This window comes from Oncorhynchus gorbuscha, linkage group LG10 (assembly GCF_021184085.1).
Source record: "Oncorhynchus gorbuscha isolate QuinsamMale2020 ecotype Even-year linkage group LG10, OgorEven_v1.0, whole genome shotgun sequence".
NCBI classification, from domain to species: Eukaryota; Metazoa; Chordata; class Actinopteri; order Salmoniformes; family Salmonidae; genus Oncorhynchus; species Oncorhynchus gorbuscha.
In genome coordinates this window covers 64,049,020-64,072,420 of record NC_060182.1, presented here as the reverse complement: position 1 = coordinate 64,072,420, position 23,401 = coordinate 64,049,020, and the positions used below count along the sequence as shown (strand labels likewise).

Sequence of the window (23,401 nt, the reverse complement as noted above, 5' to 3'; positions counted from 1 at the left end):
GACAGGGCTTTGCCAAAACACTATCTCTCACACATGCATGCATAAAAAATGAACACAGAACACTTTGCAATTGACGTGCCCTCAGCTTGCTTCCACATGGTAAGACATGCAGTTTCCATGTTGCAACTGTAGCGATCCTCTCTCTTCCTTGTCCATAGAGAAACACACAGGAACCTACCACAAAGTTTCTGCCGCGCAGCTGGTTGTCATTGAAGGAAGATGCGTTGGGAACTATGGGCTAAAAATACGGACAATCTCTTTGTATTATTGAAGAGGCAAGGCGTAGCGTATTTGAACTGTTTAGGAAATATGAGGTTTGAGGGATCGCAATGTGCCAGCCATTCAGCTTTTAGGAGAAATTACATGCAAATTACAATGTTCACCTTTTTAGGGGGTGGCAGGTAGCCTAGTGGTTAGGGTGTTGGGCCAGTAACCTAAAGGTTGCTAGATTTAATCCACGAGTTGACAAGGTAAAAATCTGTTGTTCTACACCTATGATGTTTGTGGAATATTTACAACCTAACGGGAAAAAACTGGTTGAATCAATGTTGTTTCCACATCAGTTCAACAAAATAATTCAATATGATGTTGTTGAATCAATGTGGTAAACTGATATCAACATAAGGGAATGACATGTTTTTTTCATCCAAATTCTAAACTAAATCCAATGATCCAGACATGTTTGGTTCCGTTCACATTGAATTCACATAAGTTGACAACTCAACCAATGTAAATCAAAACTAGACGTTGAACTGACATCTGAGCCCAGTGGGAACTCAGTCAACCACTAGCCTATATGCGGCCTCTGTGCAACCAGATAATTGATTGTACTGTGCCAATGTGTCCCAGGAATTTTCCGGCATTTCTTCCCGTGGTGTTCAAAAACCCAATTTTGCACACAATAACAGCATTTTTGTTTGGCATCAATCATTGCATCTGCAAATTGTGAATCCTAACTACTGTGGCCTTTGACTCATCATCATACCTGACAATAGCACATCATACTGTATGCATTTCCAGTACGCCAGCCGCAGCCCAAGTGATGTAACCTAATTCCCAGATTCTACACACCCCTTCACGGGAAAACATCTAGTCTTGCTGCTATTGCTCTTTGGCCACAAATAAATAAATGCACAGTGTACTAGTTGATTATTATTGTCCCAGATAGTCTTGTTGAATACTTGGCTTCTCTCACAGTGTCCTCAACACCCGATCATTACATAACATGTTTACCCAGGTTTCCTCCCAGCTCCTCACAGACAGAGAAACTGACTATTCAAACACGGCTGCCTGCCTCCCTTCCCTAGCTGAACCGAGCTCTCCCTTCAAAGCATGCAAAAGGCAAGCGGTACCCACTACTAACCACCACCACTGCTTCCACTGAACATAGTCCACACAGACAGATAGCAGCAGCACATTGCATGTCTGCCGGCTACACACAGAAGTGTGTGAGATGAGATGCACTGTGAAAGATACATTTCTTCCATTTCAGAGGTTTACAGCTCACAAAAAAAAATCATTTTTTTTGCCTAGAAAGGTCCCATCTCTCACTCTTCTCCTCCGGGGCAAAGTTGTGCATGTATGCAGTAGCAGCCAGAGAGAACAGTGGTGTGTTTGTGTACAAAAGCATGTCAGGTGCACCACAGTGCAAAATCATTCCAATGATAATCTTTATAGGAAAGATGCAGGGGGGGAATTAATAATTGCAGGTAACTAAAAAGTAATGAATGATCTTTCCTACCAAAATCATCTATCAAAACTCTTAAACAGTGGATATTACATAAGACTGATCAGCCATACAGCATTTTTTTTATTTGGAAGTAAGATGCTGAGACCCACCCATTTCCAAACTGAACACTTAATCTATCATTATGCTACAATCACTGACTATTCAAACACACTGAAATCCATGTGCTGCCAACGTTGCTAATCCGACACCTTTAGACTTTTCGAATAGGGTATAACTATGACATGAGGGGTAGATTATCAAAATTGATGTTACCTTCTTCAGGGCTGACATTCTACAGTAGGTAATTCCTCCTCAAATCCCGTTCACATGCTGAGGTTTCCAGCGAAGTTTAGAGGGTGCGCCCATTCCAAACTAGGCTCACTCTGGTCCTGATGCTGAGCCATTGGTACCTACCTATTTGATATTCACATCGCGGTTTCCATGCGCTGCTTTCAAACCCTTCTTCACATCTGGCTTAGTTTGCGCATGTCAATGGAGTTTTACTGGATGCGACCAGAGGTGGAGCTGTTGATCAGGATATAGGGAGCCACTGTCTGGCAGGGGGACTGATGCAGGCAGTTGAACTTCTATCAGTTTCTAAACCATACAGTCTTTGGTTCCATTCTCGTATGGATGTGAGGTCTGTGCTCCAGCTTGCTTGTTTTTTTTTCTTTCACCGCTGTGCACACACACACACTCAAAATTATATCTGGCTAAATTATTTCAGTGGTAACGGGGCAAGCTTCGTCAATGCAATGATGCAAATGGAGTGTCATTCCAGAAATTCTTAAAAGCTGCAAAACACTCACTAGCAGGGTAGATGGGTATGCTAACGAGCTATCTAGCTGAACGCTTTAGCGTTCATCACAGGTTTGTTTAATGGTGCATTCGAGTTCATTCTAGTGATATGGCACATAGGAAACAAGGTAAGTCCATTTCGCTTCTAACGCCAGACGTAACGTTAGCTAACATTAGCTGGTTTTACACGTTTGTACTAGCTAGCTATCCTGCGAGCAAGGCTGCTACTCACCTCGCGCATCTCACTGTCAAACGCAAGTGGCATCCTGTCCTGTCAATCCCGCGTGTTTTTGCAATACATTCATAGATGTATACATCTATTAGCTGCTGTTGTGATGATTTTTCCCCCCATTTGTCCATTAACTACATTTTTATTTGAAGCCTATGGCATGTACTTGACATGGACAGCAAAGTAAAATAAAAGTTAAAAGATGCTACACAAGATTATATATATACTTTTTACAACAGAAGCCGCCCCTGAAGGGAGAAATCAATAGGCAAATATCTTAGCCAATCACAACAGTGGTGATTTAAGTAATGCTGTGAAACACTATCATTCCACTATTAGCGCCAGGTATATTAGACATATTTAGACATTACTATGCAAAAAAAATATGTGAAGCACCTTTAAGAATCTTAGTTAACTTTGTTTCAGTATTCCAGTCTAAGGTTATTCTGTCATGCAGGTGAATGAGGACCCAAAAGCGACTTGGCGAAAACAGAGTCTTTAATCCAGTAAAGTAATTCTACAAACATAAGACATAATTCCACTCGTAATGACGAGAACAGACTGGAGACTCGATCAAGAACTGCAGGTTGCCTCGGGAAGGCACTTGAACCTAGCAGACTCAGACACCTGCTCTCCACGCAGCATCTGAGGGAAACACGACACGACAGGGCGATACACAGACACAGCACGGTGAACAATAGACAAGGATCCGACAGGGCAGGAACGGAAAACAAGGAGAGAAATAGGGACTCTAATCAGGGGAAAAGATAAGGAACAGGTGTGGGAAGACTAAATGATTGATTAGGGGAATAGGAACAGCTGGGAGCAGGAACGGAACGATAGAGAGAAGAGAGAGAGGAAGGGAGAGAGAAAAAGGGGAACGAACCTAAAAAGACCAGCAGGGGGAAAATGGACAGAGGGAAAAGCAAAATGACAAGACAATCTAAGACAAAACATGACATATTCAGATGCTGTACCTTACCTACCAGGCCTGTGAAAGAATCCAGCTCTCCACCCCTTGAGACCTCTGTGAAACAAAATTAGGCCTAGAGGAGGAGGGAACTATCACTGGTAAGTAGAGTTTCATATTAAAATATACAAGTTATTCTCAAATTATTCTTATCTCTGTCATTCGCAGGAGAAAGAGACGGCGATATTGAGGGCGATGGTCGGGGCCTTGTAAGGATCTGGAGGTGAGTGGGTAATTTTCCTTTACCATCAGTCCTGTTAGCCAACGTACAATCATTGGATAATAAAATAGACGAACTACAAGCACGTATATCCTACCAACGGGACATTAACCTTTCTAGGGCAGGGGTTCCCCTGGCGAAAAGGCAGCACGCGAAATTCTAAAATATTTTTTAGAAATATGTAACTTTCACACATTAACAAGTCCAATACTGCAAAAACAATATCTATATGTAATCGTACTAGAGCAATCCAATTAAGAATAATAAACAGATTGCATATATCCCCAAATCGCAGACATGCTTTTAGCCCCACTTCCTCTTCCCCTCAGTGTCTTAAATGCAAAACTGATACAGGCACCCTAACACATTGTTTATGGTCATGTACCAAAATACAAAGATACTGGTCTTGTGTTCTGCAAGAAATTGAAAAGATCCTAGGGGTTGATCTAGAATTGGACCGAGTTTCTTTACTGTTAGGTCTCCCTAGTAGGCATGTTACTTCTGTGGTCAAAAGGAGGCTTTACAACATCCTTACCTTCACAGCGAGGAAAAACATCCTTTTACAGTGGATTAGTGATAAGGTTCCATTATTTTTCAGTTTTCTTCTGATGAGAAGCCAGCTGCCACCACTGATAGATTATCAAATAGATATGTGAAAAACACCTTGAGGATTGATTCTAAACAACGTTTGCCATGTTTCTGTCGATATTATGGAGCTATTTTGGAAAAAAGTTTGGCGTTGTAAGTGACTGCATTTTCTTTTTTTTCTTAGCCAAATGTGATGAACAAAACGGAGCTATTTCTCTTACACAAATAATATTTTTGGAAAAAATGAATATTTGCTATCTAACTGAGAGTCTCGTCATTGAAAACATCCGAAGTTCTTCAAAGGTAAATGATTTTATTTGAATGCTTTTCTTGTTTTTGTGAAAATGTTGCCTGCTGAATGCTAGGCTTAATGCTATGCTAGGCTATCAATACTCTTACACAAATGCTTGTGTAGCTTTGGTTAAAGCATATTTTAAAAATCTGAGATGACAGTGTTGTTAACAAAAGGCTAAGCTTGTGTTTCAATATATTTATTTCATATCATTTTGTGATTTTCATGAATAGGAAACGTTGCATTATGGTAATGAGCTTGAGGCTATGATTGCTCGACGCTAGAGGTTAATGCATCCGCTGTGTCAGATTTAAAAAAAACTTTATGGAAAAAGCATCATCTGAGAACGGCGCTCAGAACCCAAAACAGCTAGAGGAATATCCACCATTTTGGAGTCAACAGAAGTTAGAAATTGAACCATAAATATTAACTTACCTTTGATGATCTTCATCAGAAGGCACTCCCAGGAATCCCAGTTCGACAATAATTGACTGATTTTGTTCCATAAAGTCCATCATTTATGTTCAAATAGCCACTTGTTGTTAGCGTGTTCAGCCCAGTAATCCATCTTCATGAGGCGCAGGCACTTCATCCAGACAAAAACTCAAAAAGTTCCATTCCAGTCCTTTAGAAACATATCAAACAATGTGTGGAATCAATCTTTAGGATTTTTTAAGCATAAAACATCAATAATTTTCCAACCGGAGAATTCCTTCGGGAACTCTGTCGGGAGCGCGCGTCATGAGACCAAGGCAGTCTTCCAGACCACTGACTCAAACAGATCTCATGAGCCCCTTCTTTATAGTAGTATCCTCATTCAAGTTTCTAAAGACGGTTGATATCTAGTGGAAGCCGTAGGAAGTGCAACTTTATCCATATCTCAATGTGGATTCGGTAGGCCAAGCTAGGAAAAACTACAAACCTCAGATGTCCCACTTTCTGGTTGGATTTTCACCTGCCATATGAGTTATGTTATACTCACAGACATCATTCAAACAGTTTAAAAACTTCAGAGTTTTTTCTATCCAATACTAATAATGATATGCATATATTAGCATCTGGGATAGGGCAGGAGGCAGTTCACTCTGGGCAAGCTATTCATCCAAAAGTGAAAATGCTGCCCCCTATCCCAAAAAGGTTAAAAACTGTAATATCTTATGTTTCACCGAGTTGTGGCTGAATGACGACATTAATAATATACAGCTGGCGGGTTATACACCGTATCGGCAGGATAGAACAGTAGCCTCTGGTAAGACAAGGGGTGGTGGTCTATGTATATTTGTAAACAACAGCTGGTGCTGATATCTAAGGATGTCTCAAGGTTTTGCTTGCCTGTGATAGAGTATCTCAAAATAAGCTGTAGACCACACTATTTACCAAGAGTTTTCATCTATATTCTTCGTAGCTGTCTATTTACCACCACAAACCGATGCTGGCACTAAGACCGCACTCAATGAGCTGTATACGGCCATAAGCAAACAGGAAAACGCTCATCCAGAGGTGGCTTTCCTAGTGGCCGAGGAAACTTAAATCCATTTTACCTCATTTCTGACATCATGTTAAATGTGCAAACAGAGGGGAAAACACTCTAGACCACAATTATTCCACACACAGAGACGCATACAAAGCTCTCCCTCGCCCTTCATGTGGCAAATCTGTCCATAATTCTATCCTCCTTATTCCTGCTTACCAGCAAAAACTAAAGCAGGAAGCACCAGTGACTTGGTCAATAAAAAAGTGGTCAGATGAAGCAGATGCTAAGCTACGGGACTGTGTTGCTAGTACAGAATGAAATATGTTCTGCATATGACTGCATGGCCAGGCACGACTCCAACACCATTATTAAGTTAGCTGATGACACAACAGTCGTAGGCCTGATCACCGACAACGATGAGACAGCCTATAGGGAGGAGGTCAGAGACCTGGCCGTGTGGTGCCACGACAACATCCTCTCCCTCAAAGTGATCAAGATAAAGTAGATGATTGTGGACAACAGGAATAGGAGCACCTAGCCCGCCCACATTCTCATTGATGGGGCTGTAGTGGAACAGGTTGAGAGCTTCAAGTTCCTTAGTGTCCACATCACCAACAAACTATCATGGTCCAAGCACACCAAGACAGTTGTGAAGTGGGCACGACAACCTATTCCCACTCAGGAGACTGAAAAGATTTGCACGGGTCCTCAGATCCTCAAAGTTCTACAGCTGCACCATCGAGAGCATCACTGCCTGGTATGGCAACTGCTCGGCCTCCGACCCCAAGGCACTACAAAGGGTAGTGCGTACAGCTCAGTACATCACTGGGGCCTAGCTTCCTGCCATCCAGGACCTCTACACCAGGCATTGTCAGAGGTAGCATTGCTTTTAAATTGTTGAACTTGGGTCGAACGTTTCGGGTAGCCTTCCACAAGCGTCCCACAATAAGTTGTGTGAGTTCTGACCCATTCCTCCTGACAGAGCTGGTGTAACTGAATCAGGTTTGTAGGCCTCCTTGCTCGCACACACTTGTTCAGTTCTGGCCACAAATTTTCTATAGGATTGAGATCAGGGCTTTGCAATGGCCAGTCCAATACCTTGACTTTGTTGTCCTTATTCCATTTTGCAAGTATGCTTGGGGTCATTGTCCATTTGGAAGATCCATTTGCCACCAAGCTATAACTTCCTGACTGATGTCTTGAGATGTCGCTTCAATATATCCACATAATTTTCCTTTCTCATGGTGCCATCTATTTTGTGCACCAGTCCCTCCTGCAGCAAAGCACTCCCACAACATGATGCTGCCACCCCCGTGATTCACGGTTGGGATGGTGTTCTTCGGCGTGCAAGCCTCCCCCTTTTTCCTCCAAACATAACGATGGTCATGATGGCCAAACAGTTATGTTTCAGACCAGAGGACATTTCTCCAAAAAGTATGATCTTTGTCCCCATGTGGCGGCAGGGTAGCCTAGTGGTTAGAGCGTTGGACTAGTAACCGGAAGGTTGCAAGTTCAAACCCCCAAGCTGACAAGGTACAAATCTGTCGTTCTGGCCCTGAACAGGCAAGGTTAACAGGTTGACCCACTGTTCCTAGGCCATCATTGAAAATAAGAATTTGTTCTTAACTGACTTATCTAGTTAAATAAAGTTATAATAAAAAATGTGCAGTTGCAAACCGTAGTCTGGCTTTTTTATGGCGGTTTTGGAGCAGTGGCTTCTTCCTTGCTGAGCGGCCTTTCAGGTTATGACGATGTAGGACTTGTTTTACTGTGGATATAGATACTTTTGTATCGGTTTCCTCCAGCATCTTCACAAGGTCCTTTGCTGTTGTTCTGGGATTGATTTGCACTTTTCGCACCGAAGTCCGTTCATCTTTAGGAGACAAAGTGCGTCTCCTTTCTGAGTGGTATGACGGCTGCGTTGTCCCATGGTGTTTATACTTGCGTACTATTGTTTGTACAGATTTACCACCTTCAGGCGTTTGGAAATTGCTCCCAAGCATGAACCAGACTTGTGGAGGTCTACAATTGTTTTTCTGAGGTCTTGGCTGATTTCTTTTGAAGCAAAGAGGCAATGAGTTTGAAGGTCGGCCTTGAAATACATCCAAAGGTACACCTCCAATTGACTCAAATTACGTAAATTAGCCTGTCAGAAGCTTCTAGAGCTGTCACGCCCTGACCTTGGTTCCTTTTTTATGTCTCTATTTTGGTTTGGTCGGGCGTGAGTTGGGGTGGGCATTCTATGTTGTTTTTCTATGTTTTCTTTTCTATGTGTTTGGCCTGGTATGGTTTCCAATCAGAGGCAGCTGTCTATCATTGTCTCTGATTGAGAACCATACTTAGGTAGGCTTTTCCCACCTGGTGTTTGTGGGTAGTTGTTTCCTGTTTTGTGTTTTCACCTTTCGGTACTGTTTCGATTTTCATTTCTTACATTCACTTTGTTATTTTGTATTTTCGTGATCTGTTATAATAAATAATCATGGATACTTAACACGCTGCGTTTTGGTCCGATCCTTCCTACTCCTTATCCGAGCCATGACATCATTTTCTGGAATTTTCCAAGCTGTATGTAAACTTCTGACCCACTGGAATTATGATACAGGAATTATAAGTAAAATAATCTTTTTGTAAAGAATTGTTGGAAAACTTACTTGTGTCATGCACATTGTAGATGTCCTAACCGACTTGCCAAAACTATAGTTTGTTAACAATAAATTTGTGGAGTGGTTGAAAAACGAGTTTTAATGATTCCAACCTAAGTGTATGTGAACTACACTTTCAACTGTAGACTGTTCTCTCTGCAACTGCACGGCAAGCAGTACCGGAGCGCCAGGTCTAGGTTCAAAAGGCTTCTCAACAGCTTCGACGCCCAAGCCATAAGACTCCTGAACAGCTAATCAAATGGCTACCCAGACTATTTGCATCGCGCCCCCCCCCCCCCCCCCCCCCACACACTCTTTTACGCTGCTGCTTTTCTGTGTTTTTTCTCTGTTCACTTATTTATTATTTGTCACTTTAACTCTACCTACATGTATGTACATATTACCTCAATCACCTCGACTAACCAGTGACTCTGTACATTGACTCTGTACCGGTACCCCAAGTTTATTGCCTCGCTATTGTTATTTTACTGCTGCTCTTTAATTATTTGTAACTGTTTGTGTCTTGTTTTTTACTTATATTTTTTTACTTAATACATACTTTTGTTAACTGCATTGTTGGTTAAGGGCTTGTAAGTAGGCCTTGCGCTGTAAGGTAATGCGCTGTAAGGTCTACCTACACCTGTTGTATTCGGCACATGTAACAAATATTCGGCACATTTGATTTGAAATAAAAATTGTTTCCGGAGCTGAGCAAAGTGAGACGTCACCTGCTTTTTATTACTCCCAACTAAGTTGGTGTCACACTCTGGAAATGATATAGCTATAAACACCTCCAAACCAACTGCCAGTACTTACAGTATAGCTAATGTTCTTTCTTTCTCATTTGCTCTGTGTCGCAGGAGATAGAGGGATAACACTATCCCCAGCCAGGCAGACGAGTGCAGATTACAAGACGAGTGCAGAGGGATCTGTCACGCCTTCAGCCAGCATGCATAAATACTGTGGATTTGGTAAGAGGGCTATAATCTTACATTTATGGACTGTCTGTGGGGGAAGAGATGCGCCGTAAAGCAAGGGATTTACTATCGAGGCCACTCCCTGGTTCCCCGGTTCGGCTCAGTGCTCAGTGTTACTATCACTCTCCTTGATTGTCTTTTCCTGTCCAGTTGTGGGGAAAAAGCAGGAACAAATATTTTTAACCATGATCTTAGTTGTTAGATGGTTATGCAGAGTGTACCCCGTGCATTGAGATGGGATCTTTTCAATCTCTGTGCCACATGGATTAGACCAGCCAGTTCGGGGCTCCCGAGTGGTGCAGTGGTCTAAGGCACTGCATCTCAGTGCTAGAGGCCTCACTACAGATCCTGGTTCGATTCCAGGCTGTATCGCAACCGGCTGTGATTGGGAGTCCCATAGGGCAGCACAAAATTGGCCCAGCATCGTCCGGGTTAGGGTTTGGCTGGGGTTAAATAAAATGGCTGATGCTGTTGCTCAGTGTGCTCTCAAGGTCAAATGTTATGGTTGTCATTACAGATATGGGTTGATTATCTCAGTGTAAATGGCTTATGTGGGCACTCAATTAAACCATTTTGCCTCAACAGTTGACATTGATTTACCAAAGAACGTATATATATTTTTGATATGTGGTCAGTAGACTGAGATGTAACCAAGTACAGTAGATGTGTTTAGTGGAGGTTTCCCTGGCATCACGAAACAGCTGAATGAGCCAGCTGCTTTAAGACGTCCTACACAAGTCCATTTCACTCACTCACCGTCTGCCTGCTGGAGGGGTAGGGGGTTTGGGCTACCTGGCTGAAACTGATGAGATGAGTATTGCCATTAGAGAATAGCCTAAGGCAACAGCTTAATTTGTACACTGAATGGGTTGTACTAGTATTTACACTTTACCAGCTCTCTGCAGCAATTGTGTTAATTAATTGGAAGACATGTTTTTCAAGCAGCTCAAGAATTTATGACATCAAGGCATACTCAATTGAGCTATATTTGCCCGTTACAATGGTTTAGGCCGAATCAGCAATTTAGGCCTATTAATACTTTCTCTTAAAGCCTGTCCAAATTCACATAGAAATGTGAGTTAAAGATCTATCATTCTCATCAACAGCAAGTCTAAGAACTGGTTTATCGGTTCTATGTGCGCTATTGCTATGCTTCCCGTTAAGTTTTGATCTTGCGTCTTTCGGTTTTGTACACAAGCTGAAAACACAACATTGTTGTTTATTGGAAATATATTTCACAGCAGTTTAGATGGTACAATGATTCTCGACACTATTGCTTGTTTTGTCACCAACTGAAATTTGGCAAACTATTCACACTTTTGTAACCAGAAAATGGCGGAGCGATTTCTTCGTATTGCACCTTTAATGCTTGGCCATTCCATTTTTCTGACAAGCAGCACTATTTTCGAAGTAGTAGAGGTTAGCACAGGATAGGCCTAATCTTGTAGCAGTACACATGGAGTAGTAGAGTGGTTTTGAGTGGATGTTTGTGTCTGTGGCTCTGTGCTACATTACGCTTGTATGCCTACCGCTTTATGTATTTGTTGTTACCATGGAGAAAGCAAAGAGCATGACAAACTCAGTCATGAAAATCTGTATTTTTATTAGTTGTTTCTTCAAAGTCTTAACATTTACCGTGGCAGATGTCTATTTTGAATAAGCTGGGTGTATACGCATGATGCAGTTCTTCTCCATTTTTTAAATTAACATCGAAGCAAGGAATGAAGTCATCATGTATATTGCATATTTGAAAAGGCCCACTTATGGGAAAATCTCAATGAACAGTATACACACCAAAAACAAGTAAAGAGGCATGGGGAGAAGCTCAGCAATACTCAAGTGACTGAATAATCTGACACTAAGAGCAATGTCTACTGCTATTTGCCTAGTTAATAGCAACTCTACTGCATTGTATTTGGGCTGCCCAGAGCGCGCTAGTTGGTGAGTAGTTTTAGGCCTGTGTGTCTATGCATGTCACAGGGAATTTGTTTCCAAAAGCCTAATTCCTTCAAACTCCCACAAGGCCTTGGAGTTCGTAGACTGTCAAAATGTGTAAAGTGAGGGACCAACTCAGCCAAGAAGGATATCTTATCAGTGGTTTAGATTTACTCATCAGAGAGGCCTTGGATGACCTTACTATTCATCCCTCCTGTCAACATTACAATGTTGTTTCTGGATCACTAATAGATTTAGCCTACCTGACCACTAGAGGGAGCAGTGTGACTCACATTCCTTAGATGACTGCAGTTCACCTGTTTCCCTTTTAAAACAGACCATTTTTTTTCCCATGACTAATACTATGCGTGCGTGTGAATGTACCACGCGTCCGTCTTCATTCTACAGGACAGCCTGTGTCTTTGAACCACGATTGATTGACCTGGACCTTGCTGCATTAAGCGTCTATTATCAAGCCCATGTTATCTTAGCCCCATATCTGCCGCATAATTTACATATTACCTCCAACAGCAAATCGCTTCCTACAGTGCATTCAGAAAGTATTCAGACCCCTGGACTTTTTACACATTTTGTTACATTACAGCCTTATTCAAAAATGTATTTAAAACACAATACCACATAATGACAAAGTGACAAAGCAAAAACAGGTAGGTATTCAGACCCTTTACTCAGTACTTTGAAGCACCGTTGGCAGCGATTACAGCCTCGAGTCTTCTTGAGTATGACGCTACAAGCTTGGCACACCTGTATTTTGGGAGTTTCTCCCATACTTCTCTGCAGATCCTCTCAAACTCTGTCAGATTCTGAGCAGCTTTCCGATCACTGCAGCTGTACATAGTCTATTGGTAAATAGCCCACCCATTTTCACCTACCTCATCCCCATACTGTTTTTATTTATTTACTTTTCTGCTCTTTTGCACACCAATATCTCTACATGTACATGACCATTTATCACTCCAGTGTTAATCTGCAAAATTGTAATTATTTGCCTACCTCCTCATGCCTTTTGCACACAATGTATATAGACTCCTTTTTTTTCAAATGTCTTCCATTTAAGAATGATGGAGGGCACTGTGTTCTTGGGGACCTTCAATGGTTCAGAAATGTTTTGGTACCCTTACACAGATCTGTGTCTCGACACAATCCTGTCTCGGAGCTCTACGGACAATTCCTTCGATCTCGTGGCTTGTTTTTTTTCTCTAACATGGACTGTCAACTGTGGGAGCTTATATAGACAGGTGTGTACCTTTCCAAATCATGTCCACGCAATTGAATTTACCACAGGTGGACTACAATAAAGTTGTAGAAACAGCTCAACGATGATCAATGAAAACAGGATGCACCTGAGATCAATTTCAAGTCTCATCGCAAAGGGTCTAAGTACTTATGTAAATAAGCTATTTCTGTTTTTTTTTATTTTTAATAAATTAGTCAACATTTCTAAAAACCTGTTTTAACTTTATCATTATGGGGTATAGTGTGTAGAATGATGGAAAACATTTTTTGGGTCAATTTTAGAAAGGCTGTAATGTCACAAAATGTGGAAAAAGCCAAGGGGTTTGAATACTTTCCGAATGCACTGTACATGGTTTTTATGAATAGTTTTATGTAAATACCGTGAATAATAATTTACCAGCTTGCTATTTGCGCAGTTTCTTTCACAGCTGAAAATGGATAAATAAATCAAATGTTTTTTAAGATGGTTAAAATGCCACTTTCTCCGTCTCTGCACAGCTGCCCATATGGTAGCTGCTTCCCCTTCGAACCGCTAAGCTATCAACACTCTGCTGAAAGCCTAGAGAAAGAGTGTGTGTGTGTGTGTGTGCCGCCCACCTAACAGTGTGTGCATTTAGGCTCTGCAGTAGTGGTGCTGGAGTCTGTAGACTGTGGTTGAGTTGCAGATTTCCAGACAGCCTCTCTACCCACCAGTTACCCTAGGGAAAAACCTCCACTCTCTGTGTGTGGGAAGGCCCCATCTTTACCACAGGCGATTCGGTCAGATTTGTGCTCTGTGATCCTGGACAGTGGATATCCACCCATCCTGGAGCATCAATCCAGCCCCTCAGCTACAGAGAGGTCTATAGGCAGGGTCATCCAAGGGGTGCAGCTTGGCTGAATATGCTTGCTGAATTAGCTTGATCTGTTACAAAATAAACAAAGTCTTGTGTTAAAGGCCGGGTAGACATGGTGTTGAAGGTGGCTCATTCCAAGTGCGATGAAATGGGTACTTTTGATGAATTTGGATCACAGGGACAGGGATCACAGTACTACAGCCAAATGGGATTCTTGCCTTAAAGGCCCAGGGCAGTCAAAATGTTTTTCTTGTGTTTTGTATCATATTGTACAACAGCTGATGAAACTAACATGGTAACAATGTGACATTTTATTTACTTAAAAACAAATTCTTATTTTCAATGACGGCCTAGGAACAGTAGGTTAACTGCCTTATTCAGTGGTAGAACGACAGATTTTTACCTTGTCGGCCTGGGGATTCGATCTTGAAACCTTTCAATTACTAGTCCAACGCACTAACCTAGAAATGCAATCTACACAGGACCTTCTAATCAGCAGATTTGCAGGATGTGAGTTTCTGCTTGCCTGCTGACCTCACCAAGCGGTACATTCGTTAATAGACCAATAACAAAGAGTTCCAGACTGCTAGTTTTCAGTTTTCCCCTCCCAACTCAGACCACTCCCAGACAGTCCTAGTTAAATTCTGCTTGAGAAATCGTTTTTTGCTAGAAAGCTGTTTTTGTCCATTTAAATGGAAAACTATTACAGTAAGATAGGTATTGATCTAAAACGTCTGCATTGGAATCCGCAATATGGGGAAACAGTGCCATAGCTGTTGTTTTTGCAGCGCTGGGGAGCGTATTGCATGGTAGTGAAAGAAATTGCAAAAAAACTGTTCGTTGTTTGCAGTAACTTTGTTTTTCTAATTTCACAAAAGGACGTGACAGTTTTACAATTGCGGATTCCAGCTTTAAGGGATTAGACACTAGTTTGTGAAAGTCATGAAAGTTAAAAAGCTCTCACTTTTTATTGTTCCCTTCAGTTGAGAACACTCATGAGTCCAACAAAGATGAAGAGGTAGAAGAAGACGATGGAGGAAGAAGAAGGAGAAATGGGAACTATAGCTCCAGGAGGTGGGACAGTGGTGGACGAAGCGGGCCAGGTTACAGGATCCAACCCTGGGGAGCTCCATGGAGGAAGGAGTGTGGCTCAACAAGAAGAGGAGGAAGCAACGTCATAAACAGAAGCTCTTGTCTCTGGGTCTGGTGCCGCGTGCTGCGGCTCGAGTTCACCTACGAGAGCGAGGGGGAAGGAAGAGATGAGGCAGAGAAGAGCAGCTGAAGTGATAATCTTCCTCAGGACCACACATGATCTATGTGTCTGATGGTGAGTGTGACATACCAGGGTTGCTAATCAACCCAGATACGGTCACATATAACCTAGGCTGTGTTTCAGTCTTCCTAAGAGCTGGCCAAAAGTGCTGAAGCATAGTTCATTTTATCGCTTTCGGGATTGGCAGAAAATAAATAATTTGAACAGCACTGTGCAGAGCACACGCACATTGAAAGTGAAAGCACAGCTCATTAATCACTAGCCTATAACAACTTGAGGACCTTGAGAGATTTAGGAATCGAGGTGTAGAGGTGCATTGAGGTGTTTGGGTTTACCTCATCATGCTCAAATGTAATGGACAGGCTCAGTCATCTGGTCTGTCATAATCTCTCCATGACTTGCCTCTGGAGGGCTAGACAGACCAAAAGTCAGTCAATCCAAAGAATCCCATTGGTTCCAGGGATTAAGGTTTCTCTGTTGGTGAATTACTGTGGAAGGCTAAGAAGGAAGACCTCTGGAAATGTCCACAGTAGTTCAGTTAAAGGGGCCAGAAACTCCTGTTCCTTATATGCACCTCAGTCTAGAGAAAGACCAGGTGATTAGACACAGGCCCATTCAGCAACGGGGTTTATAATGGTTGGTGGAGTAATAGTATACTTACTCCACTACCAAGCAGGTTCATCTGGTAGTGGAGGGCCTTCTGACCAGCCTGTACAATGGAACATTCCCCCCTGCTGTTTTGGCCCAGATCCAAAGCCTCTAGTCCCTGGTGCAGCAACAGGACACAGCAAGGATGCCAAAGGATCTGCAGGAGCTCCAGAACAGCTCTACCATGTCTACTGGTGAGTAGTCTTATCTGGTTTTACCTCGCCTGGATTAAACAGTGTTTGTCTGAGCACGCCATTCACGTACACATGCATACAGTCACCGGTCAGTATCAGCCCTCACCTGTCCGTAAATACCAGACCACACCGGTCCATACTATCACTTACCTATACATGCATGCTCTCACCTATCCAAACACTAACCAGTTTGAAAATCATCAGCGTCTCCTGCCATTCATTCACCTGGAGTTTCACTCAGGAGCTGCCAGGAGACCACACTTTGTACAGATCTAGAAATTGTGAATGAGATGACCTCAGGTGTGTATTTGGGTCAAATCTGTCTAATAGTATGTTGTCCACCCACTCTGCCCACACTTTTTGTGATGAAATTTCACTTGTGTTATAAAGTACATTTTACCAAGACAAATATGATTTTTCATGTTCTGAATTGTTCAGTGGAACATTATATTCAAAAAGTCGGAGTTCGTAACCGAATACACCGATAATAAGCACAGAGCTCTGTTTTACATACAGTAGTGGCGACGCTTTCTCGCAGTGACGTTTGAGGATTTTCCATGTTGTGGTGGTAGTCTGCAAAGTTGTTTCTGCGAGTCGCAAAAAGCTAAATTAACATAACGTGTTTTTTTGTGTTTTAAAAAAAAAAGCTGTACGCTCCATTGACATTTCAGACATCTGCTTGTCTTTGTGAAATCTTTGAAAAATAACAGGAATTTCGCATTTAACTCCAAAAAAGCTCTAACTCCAAAAAGTTCTGGGACACTGAAGTCCATGGAGAACAAGAGCACCTCCTCCCAGCTGCCCACTGCACTGAGGCTCGGTAACACGATCACCACCGATAAATCCATGATTATCGAAAACTTCAACAAGCATTTCTCAACGGCTGGCCATGCCTTCCTCCTGGCTACTCCAACCTCGGACAACGCCCCCCCCCCCCCCCCCCCCGCAGCTACTCGCCCAAGCCTCTCCAGGTTCTCCTTTACCCAAATCCAGATTGCAGATGTTCTGAAAGAGCTGCAAAACCTGGACCCGTACAAATCAGCTGGGCTTGAGAATCTGGACCCTCTATTTCTGAAACTATCCGCCGCCATTGTCGCAACCCCTATTACCAGCCTGTTCAACCTCTCTTTCATATCGTCTGAGATCCCCAAGGATTGGAAATCTGCCGCAGTCATCCCCCTCTTCAAAGGGGGAGACACCCTGGACCCAAACTGTTACAGACCTATATCCATCCTGCCCTGCCTATCTAAGGTCTTCGAAAGCCAAGTCAACAAACAGATCCCTGACCATCTCGAATCCCACTGTACCTTCTCCGCTGTGCAATCTGGTTTCCGAGCCGGTCATGGGTGCACCTCAGCCACGCTCAAGGTACTAAACGATATCATAACCGCCATCGATAAAAGACAGTACTGTGCAGCCGTCTTCATCGACCTTGCCAAGGCTTTCGACTCAATCACCATATTCTTATTGGCAGAATCAGTAGCCTCGGTTTTTCTGATGACTGCCTTGCCTGGTTCACCAACTACTTTGCAGACAGAATTCAGTGTGTCAAATCGGGGGGCATGCTGTCCGGTCCTATGGCAGTCTCTATGGGGGTGCCACAGGGTTCAATTCTCGGGCTGACTCTTTTCTCTGTATATATCAATGATGTTGCTCTTGCTGCGGGCGATTCCCTGATCCACCTCTACGCAGACGACACCATTCTGTATACTTCCGGCCCGTCCTTGGACACTGTGCTATCTAACCTCCAAACGAGCTTCAATGCCATACAACACTCCTTCCGTGGCCTCCAACTGCTCTTAAACGCTAGTAAAACCAAATGCATGCTTTTCAACCGTTCGCTGCCTGCACCTGCACGCCCGACTAGCATCTCCACCCTGGATGGTTCCGACCTAGAATATGTGGACATCTATAAGTACCTAGGTGTCTGGCTAGACTGTAAACTCTCCTTCCAGACTCATATCAAACATCTCCAATCTAAAATCAAATCTAGAGTCGGCTTTCAATTCCGCAACAAAGCCTCCTTCACTCACGCCGCCAAACTTACTTTAGTAAAACTGACTATCCTACTGATCCTCGACTTCGGCGATGTCATCTACAAAATAGCTTCCAACACTCTACTCAGCAAACTGGATGCAGTTTATCACAGTGCCATCCGTTTTGTTACTAAAGAAAAAAAATGCACCTTATACCACCCACCACTACGACCTGTATGCTCTAGTCGTCTGGCCCTCGCTACATATTCGTCGCCAGACCCGCTGGCTCCAGGTCATCTACAAGTCCATGCTAGGTAAAGCTCCGCCTTATCTCAGTTCACTGGTCACGATGGCAACACCCACCCGTAGCACGCGCTCCAGCAGGTGTATCTCACTGATCATCCCTAAAGCCTCATTTGGCCGCCTTTCGTTCCAGTTCTCTGCTGCCTGTGACTGGAACGAATTGCAAAAATCGCTGAAGTTGGAGACTTATCTCCCTCAACAACTTCAAACATCTGCTATCTGAGCAGCTAACCGATCGCTGCAGCTGTACATAGTCTATCGGTAAATAGCCCACCCAAATTTACCTACCTCTTCCCCATACTGTTTATATTTATTTACTTTTCTGCTCTTTTGCACGCCAATATCTCTACCTGTACATGACCATCTGATCATTTATCACTCCAGTGTTAATCTGCTAAATTGTAATTATTTGCCTGTGTTATTGACTTGTTAATTGTTTACTCCATGTGTAACTCTGTGTTGTTGTCTGTTCACACTGCTATGCTTTATCTTGGCCAGGTCGCAGTTGTAAATGAGAACTTGTTCTCAACTAGCCTACCTGGTTAAATAACATTTAACATTACATTTAAGTCATTTAGCAGACGCTCTTATCCAGAGCGACTTACAAATTGGTGCATTCAACTTATGACATCCAGTGGAACAGTCACTTTACAATAGTGCATCTAAATCTTAAAGGGGGGGGTGAGAGGGATTACTTATCCTATCCTAGGTATTCCTTAGAGGTGGGGTTTCAGGTGTCTCCGGAAGGTGGTGATTGACTCCGCTGTCCTGGCGTCGTGGGGGAGTTTGTTCCACCATTGGGGGGCCAGAGCAGCGAACAGTTTTGACTGGGCTGAGCGGGAACTGTACTTCCTCAGTGGTAGGGAGGCGAGCAGGCCAGAGGTGGATGAACGCAGTGCCCTTGTTTGGGTGTAGGGCCTGATCAGAGCCTGGAGGTACTGAGGTGCCGTTCCCCTCACAGCTCCGTAGGCAAGCACCATGGTCTTGTAGCGGATGCGAGCTTCAACTGGAAGCCAGTGGAGAGAGCGGAGGAGCAGGGTAACGTGAGAGAACTTGGGAAGGTTAAACACCAGACGGGCTGCAGCGTTCTGGATGAGTTGTAGGGGTTTAATGGCACAGGCAGGGAGCCCAGCCAACAGCGAGTTGCAGTAATCCAGACGGGAGATGACAAGTGCCTGGATTAGGACCTGCGCCGCTTCCTGTGTGAGGCAGGGTCGTACTCTGCGGATGTTGTAGAGCATGAACCTACAGGAACGGGCCACCGCCTTGATGTTAGTTGAGAACGACAGGGTGTTGTCCAGGATCACGCCAAGGTTCTTAGCGCTCTGGGAGGAGGACACAATGGAGTTGTCAACCGTGATGGCGAGATCATGGAACGGGCAGTCCTTCCCCGGGAGGAAGAGCAGCTCCGTCTTGCCGAGTTTCAGCTTGAGGTGGTGATCCGTCATCCACACTGATATGTCTGCCAGATGTGATTCGCCACCTGGTCATCAGAAGGGGGAAAGGAGAAGATTAATTGTGTGTCGTCTGCATAGCAATGATAGGAGAGACCATGTGAGGTTATGACAGAGCCAGGTGACTTGGTGTATAGCGAGAATAGGAGAGGGCCTAGAACCGAGCCCTGGGGGACACCAGTGGTGAGAGCGCATGGTGAGGAGACAGATTCTCGCCACGCCACCTGGTAGGAGCGACCTGTCAGGTAGGACGCAATCCAAGCGTGGGCCGCGCCGGAGATGCCCAACTCGGAGAGGGTGGAGAGGAGGATCTGATGGTTCACAGTATCGAAGGCAGCCGATAGGTCTAGAAGGATGAGAGCAGAGGAGAGAGAGTTAGCTTTAGCAGTGCGGAGCGCCTCCGTGATACAGAGAAGAGCAGTCTCAGTTGAATGACTAGTCTTGAAACCTGACTGATTTGGATCAAGAAGGTCATTCTGAGAGAGATAGCGGGAGAGCTGGCCAAGGACGGCACGTTCAAGAGTTTTGGAGAGAAAAGAAAGAAGGGATACTGGTCTGTAATTGATGACATCGGAGGGATTGAGTGTAGGTTTTTTCAGAAGGGGTGCAACTCTCGCTCTCTTGAAGACGGAAGGGACGTAGCCAGCGGTCAGGGATGAGTTGATGAGCGAGGTGAGGTAAGGGAGAAGGTCTCCGGAAATGGTCTGGAGAAGAGAGGAGGGGATAGGGTCAAGCGGGCAGGTTGTTGGACGGCCAGCCGTCACAAGACGCGAGATTTCATCTGATAAAGGTTAAAAAATAAAAAATAAAAAAATTATATGAAAAGCGTATACTAAAATATCATGTTATGTCTCAAAATCGATATATAGCTTACCTCTATTGTTTTATGTCCTCTGGATTTGAGAAGAAAGGGGACGAGTTCAACAGTGAGCCTGTCAGTTTGCCTCAATTATCGCACGGCATTCAGCCTAGCTGACACGATGCTATTTTCCAAATATTTGACAACTTTTTCCCTCTGGCCTCCATTGAATTATTCACCCTAATTTTGGCCATTTCTACAAGGGTAGCAACGCCAAATAACTTTTGAACAGATTATGATAGAGACATGCGGTTTGGACCATGTGTTTTTTGATAGAGGGGCATCAACACAATTAACATATTATTTTATCAATTGGTCAAAAGATGCGTTTTTGATTAGACACCCTACTAATAGTGATGGGAGGGAAAATCGATAGTTACATATTGCGATATTATTTTTGGATGATATATAGATTTTTATATATATTTCTTGCGTTACTTAGAGCTTGTCGGCTGTACCTGAGCCAACATGTTTACAGCACTTTTATTTCCATGACTGATCATCGTCTCTCGTCTCTCTTCTCTCTGCAGCAGACCAATATGTTTGGAACATGAAATCGCAATAAATCGCCATATTGAATCACAATACATATAGAATATTGTATCGCGAGGTCCCTGGCAATTCCCAGCCCTAATTGACGAATAGGATCAGTGGATACTTGGCTGTCCCTGGGGAAGAGTGTACTATTCTGGAGTGTTATATGACTGTCCTGTCCAGGGGATTCAGGGCACAGTTGAGCAGGTGGCAATAGTGACGCTCCTCTTTCCACTCTCGTCGCTAAGGCAACGCTGAGGAGGAAAACAGGCTCCAGTCCAAACCAGTGATCAGTCCCAACAATAGACTCACTATAGACTCAAACCACACAGTGTATTCTTGCTGGTCCCTCCACCTGCTCTCCAGATGTAGGCAAGCTTTGTATATTTCCCTGAAACTTAATTAGTAATTTGAAGGGGAAATAAAGAAGTCTAATAACCATTTAGTCTGTTAAAACAAATCTATTCCCACCTGTATATTGTGTCGGAGCGGCAAAATATTCCCCCTTGTTATTTTTTGCTAAAAGCATATTTCCATTTAACAGAATGTCAATGGGGTAATATAAATGTTTTAGGTGGCAAATGCAAAGTGGGGTATTCATCGAGCTAAACACAAATGGAATTGGCCACCAGTGGAATAAAGCCAGCCGCTTCTGGCCACCAATGCTTTAGCCCAGTAAGCCTGCGGTGTGCTGTTGGTTTAGCCTGTTTTAAAGTCCTTCACGTCTTTTTACAGTTCACTGGAGCTTCCTTTCAGAACTGAGAGAGAGGAGGAATCAATTCACCCAAGGGGCAGCGCTAAGGAATATCCCACAGCTTATATTTCACTGTTTCACCCAACACCTCTCGCTCAGGGATGACGTCTGCTGACAGTTTTATTCAATGACTTCCATGCACCGGGTGAATGGAATCTCCTTTTAATTTGTGCTTGAACGGAACAGTCAGATAAAAGCCATAGCCCAGGGGGAAAGGGAAGCTGTTAGGAAACAGTGAGGTACTGTAGGTGATAGGAGTACACTGGCAGTACAATACTGGATTTAGCCTAGGATAACTAGTTTACTTGTCCTCACCGCTATGGGACAGCAGTAATGACCTCATTAACTAACGTTTAACCACTCACTATTCCTGATTGCAATCAACTGTAATGTAACGTTTGTCTCTTCTCTTTCCAGGTGATGCCACTGCAGTTGTGTCCCTGTTTCAGTATTGGATCACAGACATCCCGCACCATGCAGAGAGAATGGAAAACAGGCCAACCTACAACATAACCTTCCTAGTCGAGCCAACCAACAACCCAACCTTAGACTTTCCTAGATGTTCAGGGTTTGTAACAATACTGCTGACGGAAAACATGTCTGACTTAATTCATTGTGAGCCCATGAAACGGAGTTAAGTACATACCGTAAACTCACTCCACAGCTAGCTTTAAATGTCGCGGATGGAGCCATCCAATTGGTATCTTTTGTGTGGCTCAAACCGTTGGAATGTTGTCAAGGAGGGAGGCCCCTAGTTCGAGCCAGGTACGAGCCGAATCGGGGAAGTGATACCAAACAAAATTAATTAACCGTTTAATGGATTTTCCCCACAGAAAAGTGAGGCGAGCAAGTCATAAAACATTAAGTGGATAAGGAATAACATTACTTTACCACATTGTCCTATGCACCTGTGTGGGCTCTAGAGTTATATTATTCCATGTGAAAACGTACACTATTTTTCTTAAAAAGAATGCAGATGTTACAATGTTGTTATAAGAGAAATGAAACACACTAAAGTATAACTTGTGACAGTTTCGTTATTCCTGATTTTAAAAAATGATCTCTGATATACACAACCGTTTAAAAGTTTGGGGTCACTTAGAAATGCATTTTTTTTGTCCATTTATAATAACATCAAATTAATCAGAAATACAGTGTAGACATTGTTAATGTTATAAATGACTATTGTCGCTGGAAATGGCAGATTTTGTTTTTAATGGAATATCTACATAGCCGTACAGAGGCCCATTATCAGCAACCATCACTCCTGTGTTCCAATGGCACGTTGTGTTAGCTAATCTAAGTTTATCATTTGAAAAGGCTAATTGATCATTAGAAAACCCTTTTGCAATTATGTTAGCACAGCTAAAAACTGTTGTCCTGATTAAAGAAGCAATAAAACTGGCCTTTAGACTAGTTGAGTATCTGGAACATTAGCCTTTGTGGGTTTGAGTGTGTG

The 23,401-nt window shown here is 43.2% G+C and overlaps 1 long non-coding RNA gene across 4 annotated transcripts; it reads left to right on the top strand.

The window, feature by feature from the left end:
- The first annotated feature begins 3,596 nt into the window (after positions 1 to 3,596).
- Positions 3,597 to 23,098, top strand: LOC124045227. Of its 4 annotated transcripts, XR_006840810.1 has the most exons (6): positions 3,597 to 3,827; positions 3,895 to 3,949; positions 9,803 to 9,913; positions 14,931 to 15,274; positions 15,894 to 16,062; positions 22,360 to 23,098. It is a non-coding gene; the product is annotated as an uncharacterized LOC124045227 (long non-coding RNA). The 4 variants fall into 4 exon arrangements; XR_006840808.1 differs by having other exon boundaries at positions 3,597 to 3,949; positions 15,897 to 16,062; XR_006840807.1 differs by having other exon boundaries at positions 3,597 to 3,949.
- The last annotated feature ends 303 nt before the right edge of the window (positions 23,099 to 23,401 follow it).